Raw genomic sequence first — 24419 nt, forward strand, 5'->3', positions numbered from 1 at the left:
ATGGCAATCATACAACATTTACTTAGAAATTTATTGAAGGGGATTAGACATACCGATAGCTTCCCTTAGTATGTTGAATTGTTCACGTGCCAAGGGCTTGGTGAAGATATCTGCAAGCTGTTCATTTGTTGGCACATAGGTCAGCTTGATCTCATCTTTTAGTACGTGATCTCTGATGAAGTGATGCCTTATGCTGACATGCTTCATCCTGCTATGTTGGATTGGATTTTTGGACAGATCAATGGCACTCTTGTTGTCACATTTGATCTCTATTGTTTCAGTCTTCACTCCATAATCCTCAAACTGTTGCTTTATCTAGAGGACTTGAGCAACACAGCTTCTAGCAGCCACGTACTCAGCTTCAGTTGTAGACAGGGCCATAGATGATTGCTTCTTGCTGAACCAAGATACTAAATAGCTTCCAAGGAAATGACATCCTCCTGAAGTGCTCTTACGTTCTAGCTTATCTCGTCCATAGTCAGCATCAGTATATCCAATGAGTGTGAAGTCATTTGAAGTTGGATACCATAGACCTGCATCAACTGAACTCTGCAAATATCTAAAAATTCTTTTTATAGCTGTTAGATGAGATTCTCTGGGGTCAGCTTGATATCTCGCACAATAACATACTGAGTATTGTATATCCGGTCTACTAGCTGTGAGATAAAGTAACGAACTTATCATACCTCGATAGAGTTTAGTATCTACTGACTTACTTTTCTCATCTTTGCATAGGACAGTATCAGTACTCATAGGGGTTGATATGGGTTTGCAGTCCATCATATTGAATTTCTTTAACATTTCCTTGGTGTACTTGGACTGGCTTATGAAGATGCCATTCTTACCTTGCTTGATTTGGAGTCCAAGGAAGAAGTTGAGTTCCCCCATCATGGACATCTCGAACTCAGTTTGCATCTGTTTGCTAAATTCTTTGCATAAAGATTCGTCAGTAGCACCAAATATTATATCATCTACATATATTTGTGCAAGTAGGGTATGTTTCCCCTTTTTCTTAATGAACAAGGTTGTGTCAGCTTTTCCCCTGACATAGTTCCTGGTCAGCAGGAAGTTGGTCAACCTCTCATACCAAGCTCTTGGAGCTTGTTTCAGACCGTACAGGGCCTTTTTGAGTTTATAAACGTGGTTTGGAAATTTTGGATCTTCAAACCCAGGAGGTTGATTAACATATACCTCTTCGTTTATGAAACCATTAAGAAATGCACTTTTGACATCCATTTGGTATAACTTAAAGTTCATGAAACTGGCATATGCACATAATATACGTATTGCTTCTAACCTAGCAACAGGTGCAAATGTTTCCCCATAGTCAATACCCTCTTGCTGACTATACCCTTGGGCTACAAGTCGAGCTTTGTTTCTTATTACATTTCCATGCTCATCTAGTTTGTTTCTAAAAACCCACTTAGTTCCTATAGGCTTTTGATTCCTAGGTTTAGGCACTAAATCCCATACCTCATTTCTGGTGAATTGGTCAAGTTCTTCTTGCATGGCATTGATCCAATATTCATTGTGCTCAGCATCAGCAAAGTTTTTTGGTTCATGTATTGAGACGAATGCAATATTGCTGAGGTATTTCCTGAGCTGATCTCTGGTCATCAGCTTGTTGTCAGCAGCGTCAAGAATGGACTTTTCTAAATGTCCTCTTGGGATTTTTATTTCTTTAGGCAATGTTGAGTCGTTTGGAATAGGTGTTTTTACAATCTCTACAGGGATAGATTGGTCAGTAAATGTTATTTCAACTTCTTGCTTACCTTTGGTCAGCCCTTGTATTGATGATTCAGAGGCTCCATTCTGGTCAGCGGAAGGTGAGCTTGGTTCATCTTCAGTGAGCTGAGTTGTCTTTCCTGTTGGGTCATCTTCATCGAACTCAACATGAACAGACACTTCTACAATCTGAGTTCGTTTATTATAGACTCTATATTCTTTACTGTTTGTTGAGTACCTGTAGACACCGAGTCGGAGGACCTGTGACGAAAATCTGAAAACAAGATGGTTGAAGCGATTGATTCCGAAAGTTTCAAAAATAATAAAATAAATAAGTTACAGTCGGTCGCTGTTGTCGATCGGATAGCTCGCGAATGCTTAAAGGCACGGTGCGAGTGCTTAGCGGCGGCCGGTGCGCATTCGACGACAGTCGGACGCACGCTCGACGACGCGAAGCACGCGCTCGACGTCTGTCGGACGCACGCACCCAACCATGAAAAGTACGCGCTCGATGTCCGAGCAAGGCACGAGCTTGGCGGCACGGGACGCGCGGTCGTCGGTCACGGGACGTGTGCAACCGGCAGCACGGAACACGCGTTCGGTGGTCACGATGCGTGAACGCCCGACGATGCGGAACACGAGTTCGACGGCCGCGGGGCGTGCACGCCCGACGGCGCGAGACGCGCCCCGACGGCCGTTGAGCGAGTGCCCAATCGCGTTGGGCGGAAGCCCAAAGGTAGGGGGGCGCGAGCGTCCAACCGCGTCGGGCGGACGCCCAACCGCTCGTTGGGCGCTCGCCCAACGCTGTTGGGCGACCGCCCAACAATTGGTGGGCGACCGCCCAACAATTGGTGGGCGATCGCCCAACAATCGTTGGGCGGCCGCCCAACAATGTTGGGCGGCCGCCCAACTAGCCTTGGACGGGCGCCCAACGGCTTTGGGCGACACCCAATTTTGCTCGGGCTTCGCCCAAAGTTTCCGGGACCCGTTTCTCTATATAAGGGGCACGGATCCCAAAACAAAAAGGGGAAAAAAGGAGGAGATTTCTTGGAGCCTTTCTCACTCTAAACATTTTTAGAGAGAGAAAGTGAATTTTTTTTGAGAAAAATATTTTTTTTCTCAAAAGTTCCGAGTTTCCTAAAGTTAAACTTTTACTAAAAAATATAAAAAAAAGGAAGATCGCGACTCGTGGAATCGATCGGCTTCGACTGTCAGATACCGAATTTAAGGTATTATCCGAGGACTAGACTCTTTTATTTTATTTTATTTATTCTCTTCTTCTATTTATTTTTTATGTTATAGTTTCTTTATTTGATTAGTTATTTATTTTATCAAGTTTTATTTAATTAGCGTATTTATTTAATTTTCGTTTCGTGTTGAATAAAATTCGGTTTTGTTTTAAGATAGAAAACCTCGTTTTGATATCTCAATACGAACCGTGATCCGATAAAAAAGTAGTTCGGGTATCAAAAAACGTTGAAATTATAAGTTTCTAATTTAAAAAAAAAATTCAAATAATGTTTTAAAATAAAAACATCGTTTTAGGAACTTCCGTTATTGACTATGATCCATTTTTGGTAGTTCGGAAATCCAAAATGATTGAATTAGATTTAATTTAAAGCTTTTGAATAAATCTGGAAACAATTAGAGTGCTGCTGTAATTTGCCATTTCTGTCACTAAGTGCTGTTTACCTACGGATTTTCCGTCGGTAAATCTGCCAAAACGCAAAAAATGCCATTTCAATCCCTTTTTCTCAACTTCTAAGCTTTTAAATCCTTAATATATATATGTATAGTTATGTAATATATGTGTTTCAAACTATTTTAGATGTTTAGTGTATATAATTATTTAGGATGTTTGTATATCATTCTTTATTTAATTTTTAAAACATAAGTATATGTATATATTTGTTCTTTTATTCATTTGAGTTATATTAGATCCTATTTTGAAGATTATTTACTTGGGCATTTTGGGAAATAATCAATAGATATTAGTATATGCTATTTTTTTTTATATTTAAAACTATAATAGTTATGTATATATGTAGTTTTGGGATATTTGGGTTATTTTATTGGTTATTGAATGAAATTATTTTGGCTAAATGTTATGTTCTTATTTATGAGATTTATTTACTATTTTCACATCTTTAAAGTATAAATGTATTTTATCTAATATTTTCATATATGTATTATATAGTTTCCTCTTATTAACTTTTATTTTCATATTCTCTTTTTGATTTAAATGTATATATATATGCTAGAATTACTTTCTTTATTCTTTTAGATCATTCATGGGTCCATGTTTCAAATGGGCTTTATTTGATTATGAATCTTGCTTTAAATGGGTTTATTATTGTAATTATAATAGGTAGAGAGAGTCCATTAAATAAGAGGGGAAAATAAATCAAAAGAAAGAGAGTTTTTAATTTGATTATTTAAACTAATGAATTTTTAGAGGTTCCTAATGTAAATAAATGGAGTTGTTTTTTGTTAATATTTCAAATCGTTTCCAAAACACCACGTTTTAAAACCTTAATCCGTTCCAAAGACGGATTAAGTGAACATGGTAATTAAAATCGCTTTCTTTGTGAATAATAGAGTTTTTGAATCATTTTCTTAAAGGATTTGTACAAAATAAAATTGACTTGTATGTTTAACCACGTTTTCTTAACTAAAGGTTTTTGTCTCAAACGTTTCCAAAGCACTTGAGTCGTTCCAACGGCGACTCGAGTAAACTTCACTAATCGGGGTTTTAAAACGCACCTAAATCGTTCCAACGGTGATTAAGGTGCGAACCATGTAAATAAACTCGTTTTGGGGAAATAAGTTAGTGTAGAATAAACACACGGCATGACATTTAAATAAGGTTATAAATAAATCACTTCTTTCTTCCCCCTTCTCTGTGTATGTATAATATAAATGGGTGATTCTTTACTAATATGGCTTTCCACTAATACATGCTCAAAACGGTTTTTGAAAAAAGAAAGAAAAGGTTTCAAATGAATTTTAAACTTAAAGAAGTATACGATTAGTCCGTTATCGCCTAACATGCTGAGTAGGAGGCCGGTGGTTCATAACCGGGCGATGTCGGGGTGCCTAGTAGCCTTTCTCCGAAAAGGAGCTAGCCTTCTCGGCTCGTACCTAAGTTTCCCGAACCCACACCGGTCTCCCGCAAGGGATCGGTGTTCATTTTCCCATTCGTGGGTGGCGACTCTTCCATATCTCCGAGCTCCGGTCCTGCCGAGCAGCTTGATTCCACGATTGGTTGCTTTCGGCGCCAATCACCGCTTACGTCGCCATGAGGTTGTCCACCCCCCGGTCTGCCCGGGAGATTAGGCCGCGGCACCTCGTCTAACAGTACCCTAAGAAGATTGCTTCGTCAGCTTTAGCATCAAATTTTGCAAGATTGTCCTTTGTATTGAGTATGAAACATTTACACCCAAAAGCACGAAAGTAACCAATGTTGGGCTTTCGTCCTTTCCAAAGTTCATATGGGGTTTTCTTAAGTATAGGTCTTATTAGAGCCCTATTCAGTATATAGCATGCTGTGTGGACAGCTTCACCCCAGAAGTACTTTGGAAGCCTATTTTCACTTAGCATGGTTCTAGCAATTTCGACAATTGTTTTGTTCTTCCTTTCAACAACCCCATTCTGTTGAGGTGTTCTAGGAGCAGAGAAATTATGGTCAATACCACTGGTTTCACAGAATTCATCAAACTGTTGGTTTTTGAATTCTCCACCATTGTCGCTTCTAATATGAGCTACTTTTGGGTCTTTGTCAATTTCAAGCTTTCTAATGAGTGTAGTGAACATCTCAAAAGTTTCATCCTTGCTACTCAGCAAGATGATCCAAGTGTACCGAGAGAAATCATCTACAATGACCAAGGAAAATTTCTTACCTCCCAAGCTGAGTGGCTGGATAGGTCCGAAAAGATCCAAGTGTAGTAATTCCAATGGTCTCTTGGATGAGACAATATTTTTACTTTGAAATGACTTTTTGGTTTGTTTCCCTTGCTGACAAGCTTTACATAATTGATCTTTCTCAAATTTTAATTTGGGTAATCCCTCAACTAATTGCTTTCTAGCTAATTTGGCAAGAAGATCCATACTGACATGCCCAAGTCTTCTATGCCATAGCTAGGAGTTATCCTCTTTAGACACTAAGCATATGTTTTTGGAAAACTGTTTTTCTAAATTTAGCATGTAAACATTATCTACACGAGGGGCAGTTAAAATCAATTCATTTGTGTTCCCTTCGAGTATTTGACACTTAGTATCATCGAATACAACCTTTCTGCCGCTCATGCAAAGCTGAGCTACACTCAGTAGGTTGTATTTGAGACCTTTGACTAAGGAGACAGACTCAATAGTTGGGTTACCTCCGATAGTACCTGAGCCGACTATCTTACCCTTCTTATTGTCTCCAAAGCTTACACTTCCACCTCATTTAAGTTCTAGTGTGATGAATTGTGTTTCATCACCTGTTTTGTGTCTTGAGCATGCGCTGTCTATATATCACAGCTTTGACTTCTCTACGCATGTCAAGCTAACCTGCATTTTAAACTATTCATTTTTAGGTACCCAATTCTTTTTGGGTCCTTTCTTGTTAGTGTAAACAGGTGCAAAATCATACTTTAATTTGTGACGACATACTTTTATAATGTGGCCTGGCTTACCACAAAAGTCACAAAATTTTACCCTTTGGGGGTTGTACTGAGTGCGGTCAGCATTGTTGTGCTGAGCATGCCAGCATACCTTTGTGGAATGTCCTTTTCTTCCGCAGAAGTCACATTGGACAACTCGCTTGTTATGCCAACACACTTCTTTTGTGTGCCCCCTTTTTCCACAACATTCACATTGAGTGAATTGCTTATGCTGACTAGTACTTGCGTACTCAGTATGGGGTTTATTTCTTTTTGAGCCTTTTGTTTGACTCTGTAAGATTGTAACATCCTTTCTAAGTTTCTTTGACTCAGATTGAACCTCTGTGACAAGCTTATGCATTATTTGCATGTTGGTATATAAATCTGAGTTGTCCTGGAGAAGATATCGGAGGTCACTTAGCTTGACCTCTTCAATCTCGTCACACCGCTTGCTGAGTGATTTGATTTTCTTGTTGCACTTTTTAGTTAGTGCATATAAATCACTCAAGGCATTTACCATTTCATTTCTAAGTAAAAGTAAGGATGTTACCTCATTGTTGTGTTCCTCCTGGCCAGTTTCATCAGAGAGGTCACCTTGCTCAGATTGAGATTGGTCAGCTCCATCATCTGCCATGAAGCATATATTGGCAGTTTCATTTTGCTCAGTTTCGGATGATGTTGACACGTCACTGTCACTCCATGTTGCTACCATTGCCTTCTTGTTTCCCTTCTTATATCTGTTGTCACTTGGCTCAGCTTTATACCTGTCACCTCTTTTGTATGGCCTTTTGCTGTTCCTGTCATTTCTTCTGAACAGCTTCTTCATCTTTCTAGGGAATATGGCTATTTCCTCATCATCAGTTGACTCAACTTCTGTGGAGTCAGCTTTCATCACTAGATATTTTTGTTTCTTATCCTCAGACTTTTCTTTTGCCTCAAAATTCTTCATAAAGATTTCGTGGGTCAGCAGGGATCCGATTAGCTCATCATATTTGTAGGTAGTCAAGTCCTGAGCTTCTTCTACAGCTGTTTTCTTTGCTTGCCAACTCTTAGGTAAACTTCTCAAGATCTTCTTCACTTGTTCTTCTTTAGTGAAGTTTTTTCCAAGTCTTTTGAGCTCATTTATGATGTTGGTGAATCTTGAGTTCATTTCTGAGATGTCTTCGTTTTCGTTCATCTCGAACAGCTCGTAGAGTCTCATATGCTGATTGACTTTGGACTCCTTAACCTTACTGGTGCCTTCATAGGTCACTTCAAGCTTTTTCCAAATCTCTTGTGCTGACTCATAACCTGAAATCTTATTGTATTCTGCAGCATCTAAAGCACAGTGAAGCATATTTATAGCCGAAGCATTGTTTTGTAATTTTCTGAGGTCATCCTCTGTCCACTCAGCTTCGCTCTTAACAATTTTCTCATTGTTAACAGTTTTATAGGGCACATGTGGACCTTGAACAATTGCAAGCCATGCACTCATGTTTGTGGCTTGAATAAAGTTTTTCATCCTATTCTTCCAGAATGTATAATTAGATCCAAATAATAGGGGAGGTCTAGTGATTGATAATCCCTCAGGGAGTATCTGTGTTGTTTGGTTCCCTGGATGGAAACGAGTGCTGTTCTCACCCATTTATGGGATCCGCTCAAGATAGTTATATCTTTGAGTAGTGAGCTTAGGCTCTGATACCACTTGTTAGTCCCGTGTGATTAGTTCCAAAGGGGGGGTTAGGAACTAATATAACTTTTTCGCTTTATTGTATGCTGACTTAGTTATTTTGCGAGTTTGTCAACTCAGCTTTTGGTCAGCTTGGCAAGATATGCTATAAGACAGCTTTGGCCGGATATTGACTAAAGCTGTTTTGTTTATAAGTTAGATATTGACACTCTTGGAGGTCAGCTTCTAACTTAGCACTTGAAATTACTCAGAGTCAACTTTAAACAATTTTATATGCTGAGTAAACTTCACACATAACACATGCACATATATATATTGAGAGAGAGTTTAGAGATTACTCAGTATCACTTATCCTGGTTCGGCCTCTCTGCCTACGTCCAGTCCCCAGAGTCCTCCGGGCTTTTAGAATCCAATACTGAGCTCTTTAAAGGTAGAGCACAAACCAATTACAAGGCAGTTGAATATGCAAGAGTACCTTCCTCTATTCGTCTACTCAACTCCTACTAAGTGCTACAGCCCAGTACCTAGATTTCTCTACCACTGAATGTTTACAACCAAACACTCAGCACTACACTCTCAATTTTACAATTGATAAACACTTGTTCCTTTTCAAATAAAGAACACTTTAGAAGATTACAAGTAATCACTCTAGCATTTACACAAGGAATAGAAGATGGGTGTAAGATCTCTTTTTGTATCTAAGTGCTTTTGTATTTTTTCTCTCTTGTATTTTTCTTCTTGTGATTCGGCAATGATCCAAGAAGTTTGATTGTCCTTAAATAGGGAAAATCTGTGATGGATCATTTTGAAATGATGTAGCCGTTAATGTTAAAACGGCTCTTTTAGGGGACAGATTCTGGTCAGCTTCAGACTGTTCCGGCCATTCCCTTCCTCTGCATTTCTTCAGACGTCAGGCTTGTCTTCTTGCGTCTGGCTTGTCTTTTTGTGTCAGTTGTCCTTTACCAATAATCCATTGACAGCTACAATTGTTTCAGCGGGAGCAGTGGTATTGGAAACGTCTTTAGGTCTTAGATTCATTCCTTGGCAGCTACCTCATTCATCGATCAGAAAACACATGCTTCGTTTTCCGGTTCGACAGAGAAGGTAATGAATATTGAATTCCATAAATACATATTTAGAATGGTTAGGTTGACAGCCTAGGTTCCCTTAGCGGTCAGACTCTTTCAGGAAGAAAAGAAAGAAAAGAAACTTTTTTGGGGGTTTCTGCAAGTGAAGAAGTGGCCAAATCCGGTCTTAGAAAGACTGTTTGCGACGAATGTGCCTTTGGGCAAGTCGGCTGTGGAAAAATGAATGCCTTGCCCCAGGGCCTATCGAACCAGACACCTCTGACGGTTATCTCTCCCTTCCTTCCTAATCCTAAATAGCGTAAAGAAAGAGAGAGAATCGAATTGGGCAGCCCGCCTCGCCTTTCGGCTCAGATATTCCGCCCTAGCTGCAGCAGAGTGCTTGGTCGGAGATAGCTGCTCAGGAACTGCTCGCCTAGGCACGATCGAAGACAGAAATGACCTAACAAACAAGAGCTGCAAGCGAGAAAATCCAGAAGAGATAGGATAGTCGACTTAGTCTTGACTGAGCTTTGACCCTGCTACGAGAAGAAACCCTACTTTCAGTAGTAGTTGCTTACAGTTTGCTAACTGATGTTCACTATGCACGAGGTAAGACTTAACGGTGAAAAGATTAGCCAATTAGCGGATTAGCCAGAGAAAAGCCAGAAAAGTCATTTACAGAAGCACCGGTAAACCTTCTTTGGATTTGCCTAAGATCTTTGGAATTCATTTATTTCTCTCAGGGGTAGCTTGCTTTGGGTTTGGCGCTTTTCATGTAACCGGATTGTATGCCCACGGAGCGGTTCGAGGACCTAAGGGGGAGGAACGACGGGAAATATACTGATTTCTATTTGTGAATATGAAACGCTTTCCTTGGAAGTGGAAGTCAGAGGGAGAGGGACAGCTAACACACAGTTGAAAACAAAGGTAGTTGGGGCTTCGCCATCACCTGACTTACTGAACATGGAATGTATCTTCTGTGTATTTTCCAAGGATTCAATTATTGGTGCAGAGGGGCGGTAATCATTGTCTTTTAGCAAACGACTTTTTCATGCTGTCCTGAAGAATTACTCAGCTTCTACTGCGTAAATCATTGTCATCGGCAATTTCCAAGCTGAGTATATTTTTAGTCAGCTCATCTTCGTGAGACATTTGTTGTGGGCGTGTATGTCTTTGTCTTTTGATGCTAAGTTTGATTCCACTCAGTTTGATACTTTAGGCTTCTATGCTGACCTCTTCCTGTCTTACTTTTTATATTTATCTTTATTTATATTTATACTCAACATTGAACAAACTGATTAGTACAATTAAAATAAAGCACTTAAATTTAATTGTCTCTTAATCATGGATGATTTTGTCAAATCAAAATCTTGTGGAAAGGTGTTTCAACAAATCCTTCCGAGCTTTTTCAATCCTCTACTGAGCTCTTTAAAGGTAGAGCATAAACCTTTTACAATAGCAACTGAATATGCAAGAGTACCGTCCTCTATTCGTCTACTCAATAGCACGTGACAACAACGTTGAAAATAAGTTACTTTTATATACGACATGATAGTCACGTGTGTGCATGTAACAGTTGAATTAAATAAATAAAAAATATAATTCTTATTATTTTACTATTATGATAAGTAAAAGTCAATCATTTTCAATATAGCTACCACATACATTATTCTAATAATCATTTTAAATAATGTGTATGAAACTTATTTCAAACTTCAATGATCATTACAATTTACTCTAATTTTTTACTTATTTCAAACATCAATCATCATTATAATTTACCCTAATTTTGGGTCAATTGGTTACTCTATTATATTTGTAAGGTAAATAACTTATTAGTCCTCTTTTTTTTACTATATACTATTTAGTCTTTTTGTTTTAAAAAACATATTATTCCTTTATCACTGTTAACATGTCTATTTTTCTTTAGATTGTTAACTGTTGTATTCGGTATAAACATGCAGATAAAAAATAACAGAGTAACATAGTCATTTTTTATCGCACTATAGCTGTCCTAAAAGCTAAGATAAGTTGGTTAAAAATCTAAAAAAAAAAAGACAAAAGGACCACAGAATCAACAGTGACAAAAGATATAGATCTTATAATGTGTTTTCTTAAATAGTGAATTAAATAGTGTTACGTAAAAAATGTGGATATTAATAAATTATTTAGGGTAAATAATTTATTAGTCTCTGCCTTTTTACGCAACACATTGTTTAGTTCCTCTATTTTGAAGAACACATTACAAAGTCTCTATTGTCTCTATTGTTTGTCAATATTAACCATTTAGTCCTTTTATCTATTTTTTAAAGATTTTTGACCGAACATATCTTAGCGTTTAGGACAGTCATAGTATGATACAAAATTGTTTGTTACTTTGTTATTTTCTGTCTATCTGTTTATGACAAATATAACGGTTAAAAATCTAAAAAAATAGACAGAAACGTGACAAATGATAGAGATTTTATAACGTGTTTTCCAAAAAATGGAAATACTCAGTGTTTTTTTTTTTGAAATACGGATCTAGCCCAATGGGAATTCCAACCAGGTTGGCATCCCCGAAAAGGCAAAGAACCAAATATATAAATGAAGAGATGAAAAAAAGTATGAAACCAGTACAAAGAATGTTTTAAGAAAATCTAAACATATCCCTACCAATGGCATTATCTTTAACAAGAAGGGAGCAGAAGTCTGGAAGGGTATTCCACATTTGTAAATCTGAGGCCAGACGTCAGGACTAACAAATTATTTTACCACTAAAAAATTATATTTTTCATCTTCACACGTGTCATAAGAAACTAAAAATAAATAATATATAAGAAAAAGATTAATGTATACATGTTCTCTTACCAAAATTATATAAAAGTTGACACAAATTTAGAATATTATCATAACATAAAAACAGAAAAAGGCAAGGGCTTGTCAAAATAGCTGGAATGTTGTATATATATGTCAGACAAAGTGCTTATCAGGTCACAGAAAGGAAACCCTAGAAATATTTTAATTTTATTTGTCTCCAGAATCTTTATATTTTATAAATAAAATTAATTAAAGTTTGATTTTCCATTAATCCAATGTACTTAGGCCTTAATTAGCCATTTCATCTGTTAATTAAAAATATTTATGTTTTAATTATATTCAATATTATTATTAGATTAATGTCTAGGGTTAAAACCATCCGGTTTCACATTTTTTACCGTGGTTGTCAAAATTTTCATATTTTTCCGAATTTAGTCGATAACGGCCTCAAAATAAAAAGTTAGTATCATATTTATTATAAAACCATATTTTTTATTTTTCAAAATCATAATTTGTGCAGTTTTTTCTCTCCAAACATTAATTTTCTCTCTCATAAAAAAACAAATTTAAATAACCTCAAACCTAAAAGGTTGAAAAATTAAAGTTGCTTAAAATATTATTTAATTCTTAAAAATTTTCATTTTGAGGTTGTTATCGATCAAATTTAGAAAAATAAAAATCATACCAAATCATAGGTACCGGTCTAAAAAAATGTGAAACCACATAGCTTTATTTGAAATTAACCCTAATTTCTATAGGCGTGTGTTTTCGTAGAAATTTCTTTTTCTTTGTATAATTTTTATGTTTTAAATGTTATCAGCATTGAATCGACCTAACTGGCTCAATCCGTTATGTTTTTATATTTTGAAAACCGGTTTAGAAAACTACTCTCGAATAGACTAGTTAACCGTGAACTGTTTGAACTGGTGCCGGTTGAAGGGTTTGGTCCAATCAATTCTCTAATCACATTTAATTTAAAAATCAAATTTAAGTTGTATAAGATTTTAACTTTAGACTTGTAGATTCAAAGCAATCATGCTTTACTATTAAGCCAACTTTCAATTAATATTATTCAATAAATATTGTGGAAAAATTACTTTATTTTTTGGATATCAATAAACTTTAATTAGTAGTGGTGAAGCTCTTAACCTAGTGGTTGAGAGCTTACCTATGCCTTGGGAGGTCATGGGTTCGAATCACATCCGGGTTTGGTGGGGATTTTTCTTTCTTCTTTAATGTAAGCGCATTGCGCAACTTTAAAAAAAAAATAAACTTTAATTAGTATTTTATTTTTATGGAATTTTAATTAGTAATTAAATTTTAAATATATACAAAATAAATTTTAAAAGCGTAGTAAATTATATAATGCAAATTTAATTATAAAATATATGTTGAATTTATTAATCTCATATCTAGAAATTTTAGTATAGTTATTGTTAATATTATTAATATTCTACTATCATATAAGATTAAATGAGTATTAAAAAAAAGAGTTAAACAATTTAATTTGTCTACAGATCCTTATACTTTTATCTTTCTAGTAATTAAATATATTTTTTTCCTTATCAACAATATGTAGTATATCAATAGTTCTCATATGATCATTGTAATTTTCATGTATATCAATAGTTCTCATATGATCATTGTAATTTTCATGTAGTATAATTTTCAGTTCGGGTCGATTTTATTCGATTAATTTTAAATTAATCCCAAACCAAATTCAGTTCATCATTTTTAATAGAATTTTTAATTCATTTGAAAATTTAATTACTAGTTCAATTTTTTTTTAATTAGTGTAGGGGTGCAAACGTTTCTTGATAGTTCGCAAACTATTCGAGCTCGGTTCGGTGAAACCTCAATCAAAGCTCGGTTCGATAGGACTCGACTCGAGTTCGGAATCAGCTCGAGCACTAACGAGTTGAGTCCGAGCTTCCTCGGGTTCGGTTCGAAAGCTCGCGAGCATGCTCGATTGTTTTTAATTACTATATATATTTAATATATATATATATATATATATATATATATATATTATTGGTTATTATTAGTTTCCATCACAATTCACAGCTCAAATAAGATTTAACCCATAAAAAGGGACACAAAAAAAGCTTAGACATTTGAGTCTGTAGCTAGACAATTAGGTTTTGACAAGGAATAAAATACATTACAAACTTTAATATATATGTCATTGTTTGAAATTTTTCTCCGAGTTTGTATTTTCTGATTACATATACTGTTCTGGAATCTCGACAATAACATGATTGTTTTTCTTTATAAATATTAAGGCTTTTCTATTTTTTTTCTATTTTTTATGCTACTTATTTTATGCATGTATGATGAATTTGGTTAAAACTCGTTAGAAGTTCAATAAAAGCTCGGCTCGATCAAAGCTCGGTCAGATTCGGTCAAAGCTCGGCTCGGTCAAGCTCGTCAAAACTCGATTCGAGAGGGCTTGGCTCGAGATATTAATGAGCCAATACCGAGCTTACCTAGAGTTCGGCTCGGTTACACCTTAGTGTATGCAAACCAAACTGATTTAGCCCGTTTTAGATAGAACCAGACCGAAATGTAATTCTTTTTCAAAATTTCCTCTTTTACTGTTCAATTTTTTTCATTTTCATTTGATTTTTTGATCCGAATTGGTCAATCATAGGCTCAAAAAAATAGAAATTGGTTAAAAAAAATTAATTTATATAATTTTTTCCCTAATTAAAGATGTTTAAATAGAAGAATATTTTCACTGCAAAAAGAAAAAATAAGATTTATTCGTATGACCTAGATTGTCCCAGATAACTAAAAAGTAAACTCTAGCTATAGGGAATTGAAACTAAGTACAGTTTATAATATATTTTTAAGATGTAATTAAGTACAGTCCATGCTTAATTAAATATGCATATTCCAAATATTTTTATATAAAAAAGGAAAAAGAAAATTAAGGACATATGCAAAAGGCAAGTGATGGGGTTTCCACAATGCAAGGGATTGGTAGGATGGTTCTATATGGAACAATTAGAAAGCAATAATTTAAGAATATGAATAAATCTCTTTAATTTATTTATTATTAATTAGGAAATAAAGGTATTCCAAGAGCAATTATCTTTTTTATAATATAATTTTCTAATTTACTCCCACCGTATTATAATATAAGTCGTTTTAGAAAGTGATTTTTTTTTTCAAAATTTAAATCGTCTTGGTTTTTCAAGAATTTCTACTTTGGTTTTTCAGTCTAAGTATTGAATTTTTGTAAGTGTTTTTTAACATTCTAATACTTATCATTCAATCATTACATGAGAGAAATTTTTTTTTTTTCAAGTTAGCCAATGTAAAATTCATTAATTTGACTCTATATTAATTGTATTTATTAATTTCTGTGAAAACTATAGATTGACTTATATAATGGGACGGAGGCAGTATATCTGAAGGATAAATATCACATATACGGATCATCGGATTATCTCTTATAGTGCAGATAACGTCTGATATAATTTGCAATGAAAGCATGGATCACTACGACTTTCGTATAATTGGTCATGCTTCAACCACGTCGAGGTTAATCGGGAGAGGAAACGAATGATCCACGAACTAAGAGCGACTGTAGTTGTGTGAGAGAGGGGGCGGGACAAGGTTAAAGAGAGATGCAACCTTTCTCCATCTTTTTTTGTATTTTTTTGTATTAGGTTAGAAGGCTAAGTGTTTATTTATAGGGAGAGACTAAGGCAAACCCTGACCTCCTTTTCTCTCTTTTGGGGTTGGTTCATTCCATCTACGGACAAGCCATTTACTCGGCTTAAACCCGAATAATTTTAACATATAGTAGTCCTATAGTTACATTAGAATATACTATTTTTAATAAAAATAATAAACAACTAACAGCAATAAGAAGAGGTGAATCAAATCGACTCTAAGGACATGTTTAGTTTAGTTATTGTTGTAAACTGCTTATTGTAACCGCTAGTTATTTGCTATTACGGTTAAACGTGAGCTAATTTTTCTTCTGAAATAGTTATAAGTAGTTGTTTTTCCATACTAATTAAACACTTTATGTTTATTGTTTGAAATAAAACAACAAGAAAATTTACAATAAGGAAAATATGCATGCACTAAATTATGGCCACTCTATTAATAGTATGACTTCTAAACTTTAAAACGTAATATAAAAGTTACTAAACTTTACATGTTCTAGTATTATGGCAACTAAACTTTAATTAACGTCTCAAAATAATCGTTGATGACATCAAAATGGAAAATTTCAAGAGATGATGATATTCTAAGGAACTTTAATCCTTCAACTTTGTTCTTTTGATGTCATTTAGGTGTTGTTTGGTTATGAGAGAGAATGCTCAAGAACTAGTGATTTTCGAAAATAAAAAAGACAATTTCATAGTAAATATTATTCTGAACAACTTTAATTCTCGAACGTTTCCATTTTAAGATCGTCAATGGTCATTTTGAGACCTTAATTGAAGTTTAGTAACCCTCATGTTCAAAAATGTAAAATTGAATGGTTTTGATGTTACATTTTGAAGTTTAATCGTCATAATAATGAAACTAATTAAACTAAAAGTTTAAACTGATAGTTAAGACTCAAAAACATCTCTATATTAATCGCTGACGCACTTCGCACTCGAATACTCCTAGAATTGAAGCGTGTACAACACATAGTCATCTTCCATCTAGTTTTAATTTCACCAATTAATCACGATTCGAACTATCGACCACCTGGTCTCTAATACCACATCATGAAACCAATTAAAGTAAAAGTTTAAGTCGATAACCAAGGCTAACAATATATTTTACATTAATATATGACAGTCATACCATATAAAGTTCAGTAGTCATATATATAATATACCCTCAGTTTGTTTCACATGTTCCTGTTTTCTGTTTACTGTTGTTCCTGTTAATATATATTAGTCAATTTTTCTGTTAAAAGCAGCTCTTTCGAATTTTTACCTAACATTTTTTTTTGTCTCATGTTTATATTTAAAAGGTGAAAGAAAAGTTTCGAAAAATGAAAAGAAACGACGACTTAGCGAATATTTATGTAAATAGGATGAATATATATGCATATATATATACAAGAAAAATTATATATATATTTATTTCTTACAATATGTTATTAGTACTATTGAGAAAAATAGAATTATTTTTTTTATGTGACTTTTATTTAGCTATATAAATCCATTTGCTCCACTCTTAGATCCATAAGATATGCTTAGGTTCCTCTTCTTCTCTCTCTTTCTCTCTCTCTCTCTCTCTTCATCTTCAACCTTCTTTCCTTTCTCCATCTCTACTACTACTTCCTTGAAAGTGGCTGCAGAGATCTGAAAACTACGTCGTTTTGTTTTGATTATATGTATCTGTAATTAATATTAAATTAAGAGAGCTTTCTTCAGTCCACTCATGGATGGTAATAAGATTTAATTAGCTGCCGAGTCATTCATCCAAATACTGAGTTTTAAACCAGAAGATGTTAACTCAGTAACTGAGTGAATGACTCGGGAGACAGATTTATTCTTATGCTTTCTGTACTTGGACTGAAGGGAGCTCCCTTTTTTCTTATTTTTGTTTCCCCTCATTATTACTTCTTTAATTTCATCATTAATGATAATAATATACTTATTCTGTTTAATTAATTTTAATTTAATTTCTTCCTTCAAATTTCATCCATCTGAGGTAATAATAATTGTTTGATTCATATTTCATTACAAAATATTAGATTTTGAGTTATTTAAGTTCAAATTATTGCTTTTTAGTTACTATGTGATTAGGGTAAATAATCTATTTTTTTTTATAGTTTATCTGATTTCTCGGTTGGAGGCTCGTCAGACACTCTTTAAGTGGATCATCTCCCAATTAAAGCTTTCTGCATATGTTACGACTCGAGCAACCTTGTGTCCGCTCAAGACAATCTTAATTGGTACGGTAAATAATCTATTAGTTCTTACATTTTTACGTATTTTAATAAAAAAACAATAGTTTTGTTTTTGACTTTTATTTTATTCAACAGTTTAGTCTTATATAAACTGTTTAATAATTTAAATATTTGAGATATTAAACTTTTGAATATAATAAAAGTTAAAGATTAAATGATGTATTATTAAAATACGAGCTAAACCATTGTTAGGTAAAAATATAATAACTAGTAAATTATTTATCCATTATTTTATAAGTCTATAATTAGAAGATTTTAATTTTTTTCTTATATTTATATATATATATATATATATATATATATATATATATATTGTATTTATGATCCTAATTTCTTTTTTTTTTTTGTGTATCCTTTGAAAAAAAACCTAACAATGTTCATTCTTGTTTACTTACAGGAAACGGATCCACTTCGAATGCCAGGGCAACTATAAATCTCGATAGGAGTTTATAATAAAATTTACAGATTATCTATCAATAATAGCTAAATTTTAACTGAGTAGTAAATCCAACTTCAAACTTATCAAGTAGAAGTATCAACTTTTTACCACTCGGGCAACCCGAATCAGTGGCGAATATAGAACTACTGTACCGGAGGGGCAATTTTACATTTTTTCCACGCTATCTTGACACTCCAATCCCAATCTTTCGGACACAGTGCCGAAACCATCCCTAATAGAGGTGATTTCGGAAGTTGGTGGGCCGAGGCCCCGCCCAGGCCCCCCTTTGTCTTCGCCCCTAACCCGGATTGCCACTAACAATTGAATTAATAAAAAAAGGCCTAACCCTTTCCCAGCCCCTTAAACTTGTAACTTTTTTTCATTTAGCCAACTAAACTTAGAGTGTTCCCATTTAGCCACTTAAACTCAATAAATGAGACACCTTTAGCCCTTATAAGCCTACATGGCACTTACGTGTCACTTGTTGCCTTCCCAGCCCCTTAAACTTGTAACTTTTTTTCATTTAGCCACTATAACGGTAAAATTTCACCACTTAAAGTATCACGAAAACCCTCAAATCCGGGAAGATTGTTTTATGGATGTCCAAATTATGGGGTTAGTTGTTTAATAACTTAATTGGTTATGATAAATTAATAACTGCATTTGACGAATTGGTAATTTTTTTAAATTTTGATTTGGAAAAAGAGGCTAAAAGAGTTATAATATTTGAGTTTAAGTGGCTAAATGGGAAGACCTAAAGTTAAAGTGGCTAAATGAAAAAAAGTTACTAGTTTAAAGGGCTGGGAAGGGGTTAGATCTTGAGTTTAAGTGGCTAAATGGGAAGACCTAAAGTTAAAGTGGATAAATGAAAAAAAGTTACAAATTTAAGGGCTGTGAAGGGGTTAGGCCATAAAAAAACTTCTAAGCTTCTATTTATTCTTGTAGCAATCTTTATCCATTTTGTCTCATAATCTCTACTAATATTCATGCTTATCTTGTTTGTTTTATTTTGTGACCTAAAAAGTGAGCTATATATATATATATATATATATATAGCTCTACCTTATCTGCAAAATATTCTACTGTTGCAATTTTGTAGCTACTAGAATTTACAGTCTGATTAGAAATTTTATACTGTTCAAAATATTCTCTGCGAAGTTGTGAAGGTGAGAGGTCTTTTCTGATCGGATTAGGGACGCTCGTAAGACGGAACTTATAGTCCGGTGACCGGTGATTACACTTCGATACTTTAAATTAGTAAGTAATTAATTGGGCAATTATCACATTTTTATATCTAATTGTTGAGAGTTCTGTAATATTCCTGAAATTTCTTCCTTCAGTTAAAAAAGTAATATACATTTTTTATTATATCCTAAAAATCTGTAATATTTAACGATGAATCATTTTAATTAAAAGTTTAAACTGATAGTTAAAGAGTAAAAATAATTTTCTATTATTATTAATGATACATCCGCTCGTGTAAATACTCATCGATTTAAAGCATATACAACATAGATTAAAACTATCATAACTTACAAGAACATTATTGCAAATAAAAGTTTAAACCGATTGTTAAGATCCAAAGATTTTTTTTTTTCTAAACTATGTTTATTTTCATTGAAATAATTCTGATCCGGGTTTATTCATAATTAAAGCTCTTCACCCTTTTTGTAGATATATTTATTGGAAATCGAAGATGAAGATGAGATATATTCTCAAAAACACAGTTTTTGTTACTAATTTCACCCCAATATTTTAAGGAGGTGCAAATTTAGTCTTTAACGTATGAAATTGTGCAAATTTAACTCTAATGTTTTCAAGTAAAATTAATTTTAGTTATACATTATTGAATATTAGAAAAAAAAATTGGTTTGACTGCTGTTTAACTGTGACTTCATATCTTCCAAATATCAATTATGTCTAAGATATTTAGTATATTACTAACAAAATTATAAAAAGTCTGTTAAAATACTACAATCTAAATCTACTAAATATAAGTTAATCATATTTTTTTTGGTCAAACTGTCTAATATATCTAATGTTATTAATATAGTTACAAAGTAACCAACCAACCAAAAAACGTATGAAATTGTTTCAGTTTATCGACAAACTTTTTGTAAGGTCTGATGTGATAGTTGAATAACAGTAACTTAATACATTATTTGCCCCATGAATTTGTTCAAAAAGCTTGATTGACTCCCCGAATTTTGAAAGTGTCTCGATAGCCCCCTTAACTTACATAAAATGTCCAATTAGCCTCCTCAATTTGTCTAAAATGAAATCAATTAATCATTTAGTTGCAAAAAAAGAAGTAAATTAAATACGGAAGATGTGTTGCAGCGTTCATGAGGTAACTAAACATTTTATACAAGTTGGGGGCTATCAAGACACTTTGGAAAGTTCAGAACCAATCAAACTTTTCAAATCAATCTTTTCAAATTTTTGATAAAGCATGACTAAAATTGATCTTACTTAACAGCGTTAAAATTAAATTTACACCATTTTATAAGTTGGGACTAAATCTATAGTTGGCTTAGTTTAATTTGACCCTTATCCCACTATTTTATTTGAGTGGAAACTGTGAATTAGACTGTTTATTATATAAAGGAATATTCCGTATTGTGTACTTATAGTTAAGCATATGTTTTATTTGCAGTTTGAAGTGAAAGAAAGAAAGAAAGCAACAGAGAAAGAAAAGTAGCAGCTTTAATTAGGGTTTTGTTTTTTTGAAGAAGAAGAAGTGAAAATTACAATATGATCCTCGACATTAACTTCTTGGGGTTTGATCTTTTAACTGCAACAACAACAAGTTCCTAGAACCAAACCCTAAATATATCTCTGTCTCCTTTTGGTTCAATTACCCAAATATCCAGGCGGTGCTTCAGTCACTTTTTTTGTCTTTTTAATTAGGAAGAACTTTCTGTTAATCTGTTTCATTACTTCTAATTAATCTCACTTTATTTGGATTCAACTTATTTTAATTGTACTAGATGATTTTCCGTTACTTTTTGGCCCTGTTTGGGATTTAGCTGTTAGTTATTAGCTGATTACATTAGCTGATTTGACTAGCTGATTTGAATAGCTGTTTGTGTACCTGTTTGGTAAAAATTAGCTGATTGATAATAGCGGTTTGTGCAAAAAAAATGAATAAGGGCATTAATTTTGACGCAGGAGAAGAGGGAGCCTATTTATTGGGGTCAAAAAAGTCCATTAATTTTAATATACCAAAACGCTAATTGAGAAAGCTCCTAAAATGAGTTTTTTCAAAATTAGCGTTTTCATCCCAAAACGCTCTTCCAAACCTCTCTTCACCAAACACTCCAATCAGCGGTTTCAGTGGTCAAACCGCTAAAGTTGGTAAAAAACGCTCTTTTTATCCCAAAACGCTCTTTGCCAAACAGGACCTTTGTGGGTTTAGTTATGTAGTTATGTAACGGGATAAGAGTCAAATTTGCCCTAAAATTACTCGGGGGATATGATCCTTACGATATAACATGATATGATGTTGCCTTTATGGTAGAAATTAGTCTGTTCGGTTAACCGAAATGAATCGAATATTATTAAATCGAAATTTTCGGTTCGGTTATTAACCGAATAACCAAAATATATAAATTTCTCATTTAAATGTTTAAATTTATAAATTCTTATACAAAAAAGTATATTTATTTATGAAAAAAAAAACATTATATTTCTTATAAATTTGAATTTCATTGTTAAACATTAATTTGTCATTTTCAAACCAATTCACCTGCTATATATACATTTTGGTTTTAGTGAATATAAAATAATATTATAACTTTTTTCTTATTTATATATAAACTTTTATTTCGGTTTCTAAACTGAAATTTTTTACCAATTACCAAACTAACCTAAATGAAAACCAAATCAAAAAGTAAAAATAACCAAACCAAATTAAGGTTTTGGTTCGGTTATCAGTTTGGTCATTGATATTACCGGTTATTTTGTTCACACCTACTATTATTATTTTCAAGGGATTTCGATGGTGATTTTTGTCAGTATTTATCTCAGAAAGGGTAAAATCGAGCAAGAGTTTCTTCTATATTGTTAGAAGGATCAAATTCTATTAGTGATTTTAACGCTAAAAGAGTAAAATTGAGTTAGGATTTTTACCATATTATAAAAATTGAACTAAAAGTGTTCTCTTAAAAAAAATAAACTAACGATTGTTTTGTACAATTGGGATAAAATTGATCATCCCAAAAACAAAATTATAGGCAAATTTGATCCTTTATTTCGCTTTGTAATTATCGGCATTCACTCTATAAGGAAAAAATAAGAGAAAAGTGATGGAAATAAAAATATTAATTTTATTTAGAAGTTTATAAAATATAAATAAGAGTTAAAAAGTTAACTCCTATTAAAATGATTTAACTACTTTCATTAACCTTAATTTATAGAAATATCAAATAAGGTTAATTTAATATTTTTTACATTGTTTTTGAAGCATAATATTTTACATTTCGTTATTTCCAGGCTAAATTTTAGAATATGTTTCAAAAATGATATTAAACTATTTTTTTTAATAAAATCACTTAACTTTTTTTAATATCAATAAAGTTATTATGACCAATTTAGAAATAAATTAACTGAACTAGTAATATGTCAGTCACATTAAAAATGACTGATTTTTATATACGATATAAAAATTTATTGGAATAATAATATAATAGTCACATTGAAAATTCACTAGAATAGTAACGTGACACATGTTTTTTATAAATATTGATTTCTTGCTTCTTTTCTTAGACTTTTAATGAGAAGAAAACATATTAGACTTAAAAGGTTTGAGTTTTTCTAAGTGTTGAAAAAGTGCTAGCTAACTATATACCTATATGAATATGACACTGTAATTTTTGTCATCTTGACATTAAATTTATTAATTTTTTTCAATCTATTTTTTCCTTGCACAATCTTAATTAGATGTGAATATTATAATTTATTGAGATTTTGTTTGAATAATTAATAGTACGGTGTGGTATAACCATTTGAATTAAAAATTTAAATTGATAATTAAGATCCAAAATTATTTTTATTATAATATCTGACACACTATTTTGAAATAAAAAATGATAAGGAAAAAAAGATGAAGAGAATAACATATTTCATTAAACTGAATAAAGGAATTAGAAAGTTAATTTAGAGTTAGAGTGGCTAATATTTAAAATAGTCCTTAAATTTCTTAAACTAATCTAATCATCCTACATCTTTATAATTAATCAACTAGTAACATCCCCCCTCAAGCTAGAAAGTATAGAGTATATAATCTTAGCTTGTGTACCAAATCTTCAAACAGAGGTTTTGGTTTGTGGTTTTGTTAAAATGTCTTTGAATTGTTGAAGTGTAAAAACTAGCAATAAATGAACACTTCCAACTTGAAAAACGGCCGATAAATGAACAATTCCAGCTTGAACTTTTCATGGATGAAGTGATAATCAAGATTAATGTGTTTTTTTCTATTGATTATTACATTAGAGAGAAATTTCTCATCTGTGATTAACCCAATGTAGTTTAACATGTACAAAAACCACCGAAGTTCACAAGTAAAGTCATGCATTCAACTTCATGTCCACAAAGTATATTAGTATCCTATATAAGGCTTGTAAATGGATATATGTCGCACAGTCGGGGAATTGACTTAAAGAACTAACAATATGTCACATCCTGTGTTAGCTAATGGCCCTGTTTGGAAATTAGCTGATAGTTGATTACAGTAGCTGTTAGCTGATTACCTTTTTGGTTAGCTGATTGACTAGCGGATTGTGTGAACTTGTTTGGTAAAATGTAGCTGATTGCTAATAGCTGTTTGTGTAAAATGACAAATAAGGACATGGTAAAGTATTTATTTGGAATTAAAAAGTATCAATTAGGGGTAAAAATGTCCATAAAAAGAGATGGAACAATAAACTAATTGAAAATGCCCCTAAAATGAGATTTTTTAAAATTAGCTTTTTGGATCCAATAAGCTCTTTCAAATCTCTTTTCACCAAACACCATTATTAGAAATTTGACTAGTCAATATCTCTAAAGTGTTTCAAACCTCTAATTTTACTCCAGAAAGCTCTTTACCAAACTAGGTGAATAAAAAAATAGAGTTGAACTCAAACATTCTAATTCATTAACTAAA

The 24419-nt window shown here is 33.1% G+C and overlaps 1 long non-coding RNA gene across 1 annotated transcript; it reads left to right on the plus strand.

Moving 5' to 3' along the window:
* The first annotated feature begins 17132 nt into the window (after positions 1-17132).
* LOC136216537 (uncharacterized) lies at positions 17133-21285 on the plus strand. The gene is made up of 3 exons (XR_010683329.1): positions 17133-17820; positions 18233-19531; positions 20931-21285. It is a non-coding gene; the product is annotated as an uncharacterized lncRNA (long non-coding RNA).
* Positions 21286-24419: the final 3134 nt, after the last annotated feature.

The sequence above is a fragment of the Euphorbia lathyris genome, chromosome 1 (assembly GCF_963576675.1).
Source record: "Euphorbia lathyris chromosome 1, ddEupLath1.1, whole genome shotgun sequence".
Taxonomy (NCBI): domain Eukaryota; kingdom Viridiplantae; phylum Streptophyta; class Magnoliopsida; order Malpighiales; family Euphorbiaceae; genus Euphorbia; species Euphorbia lathyris.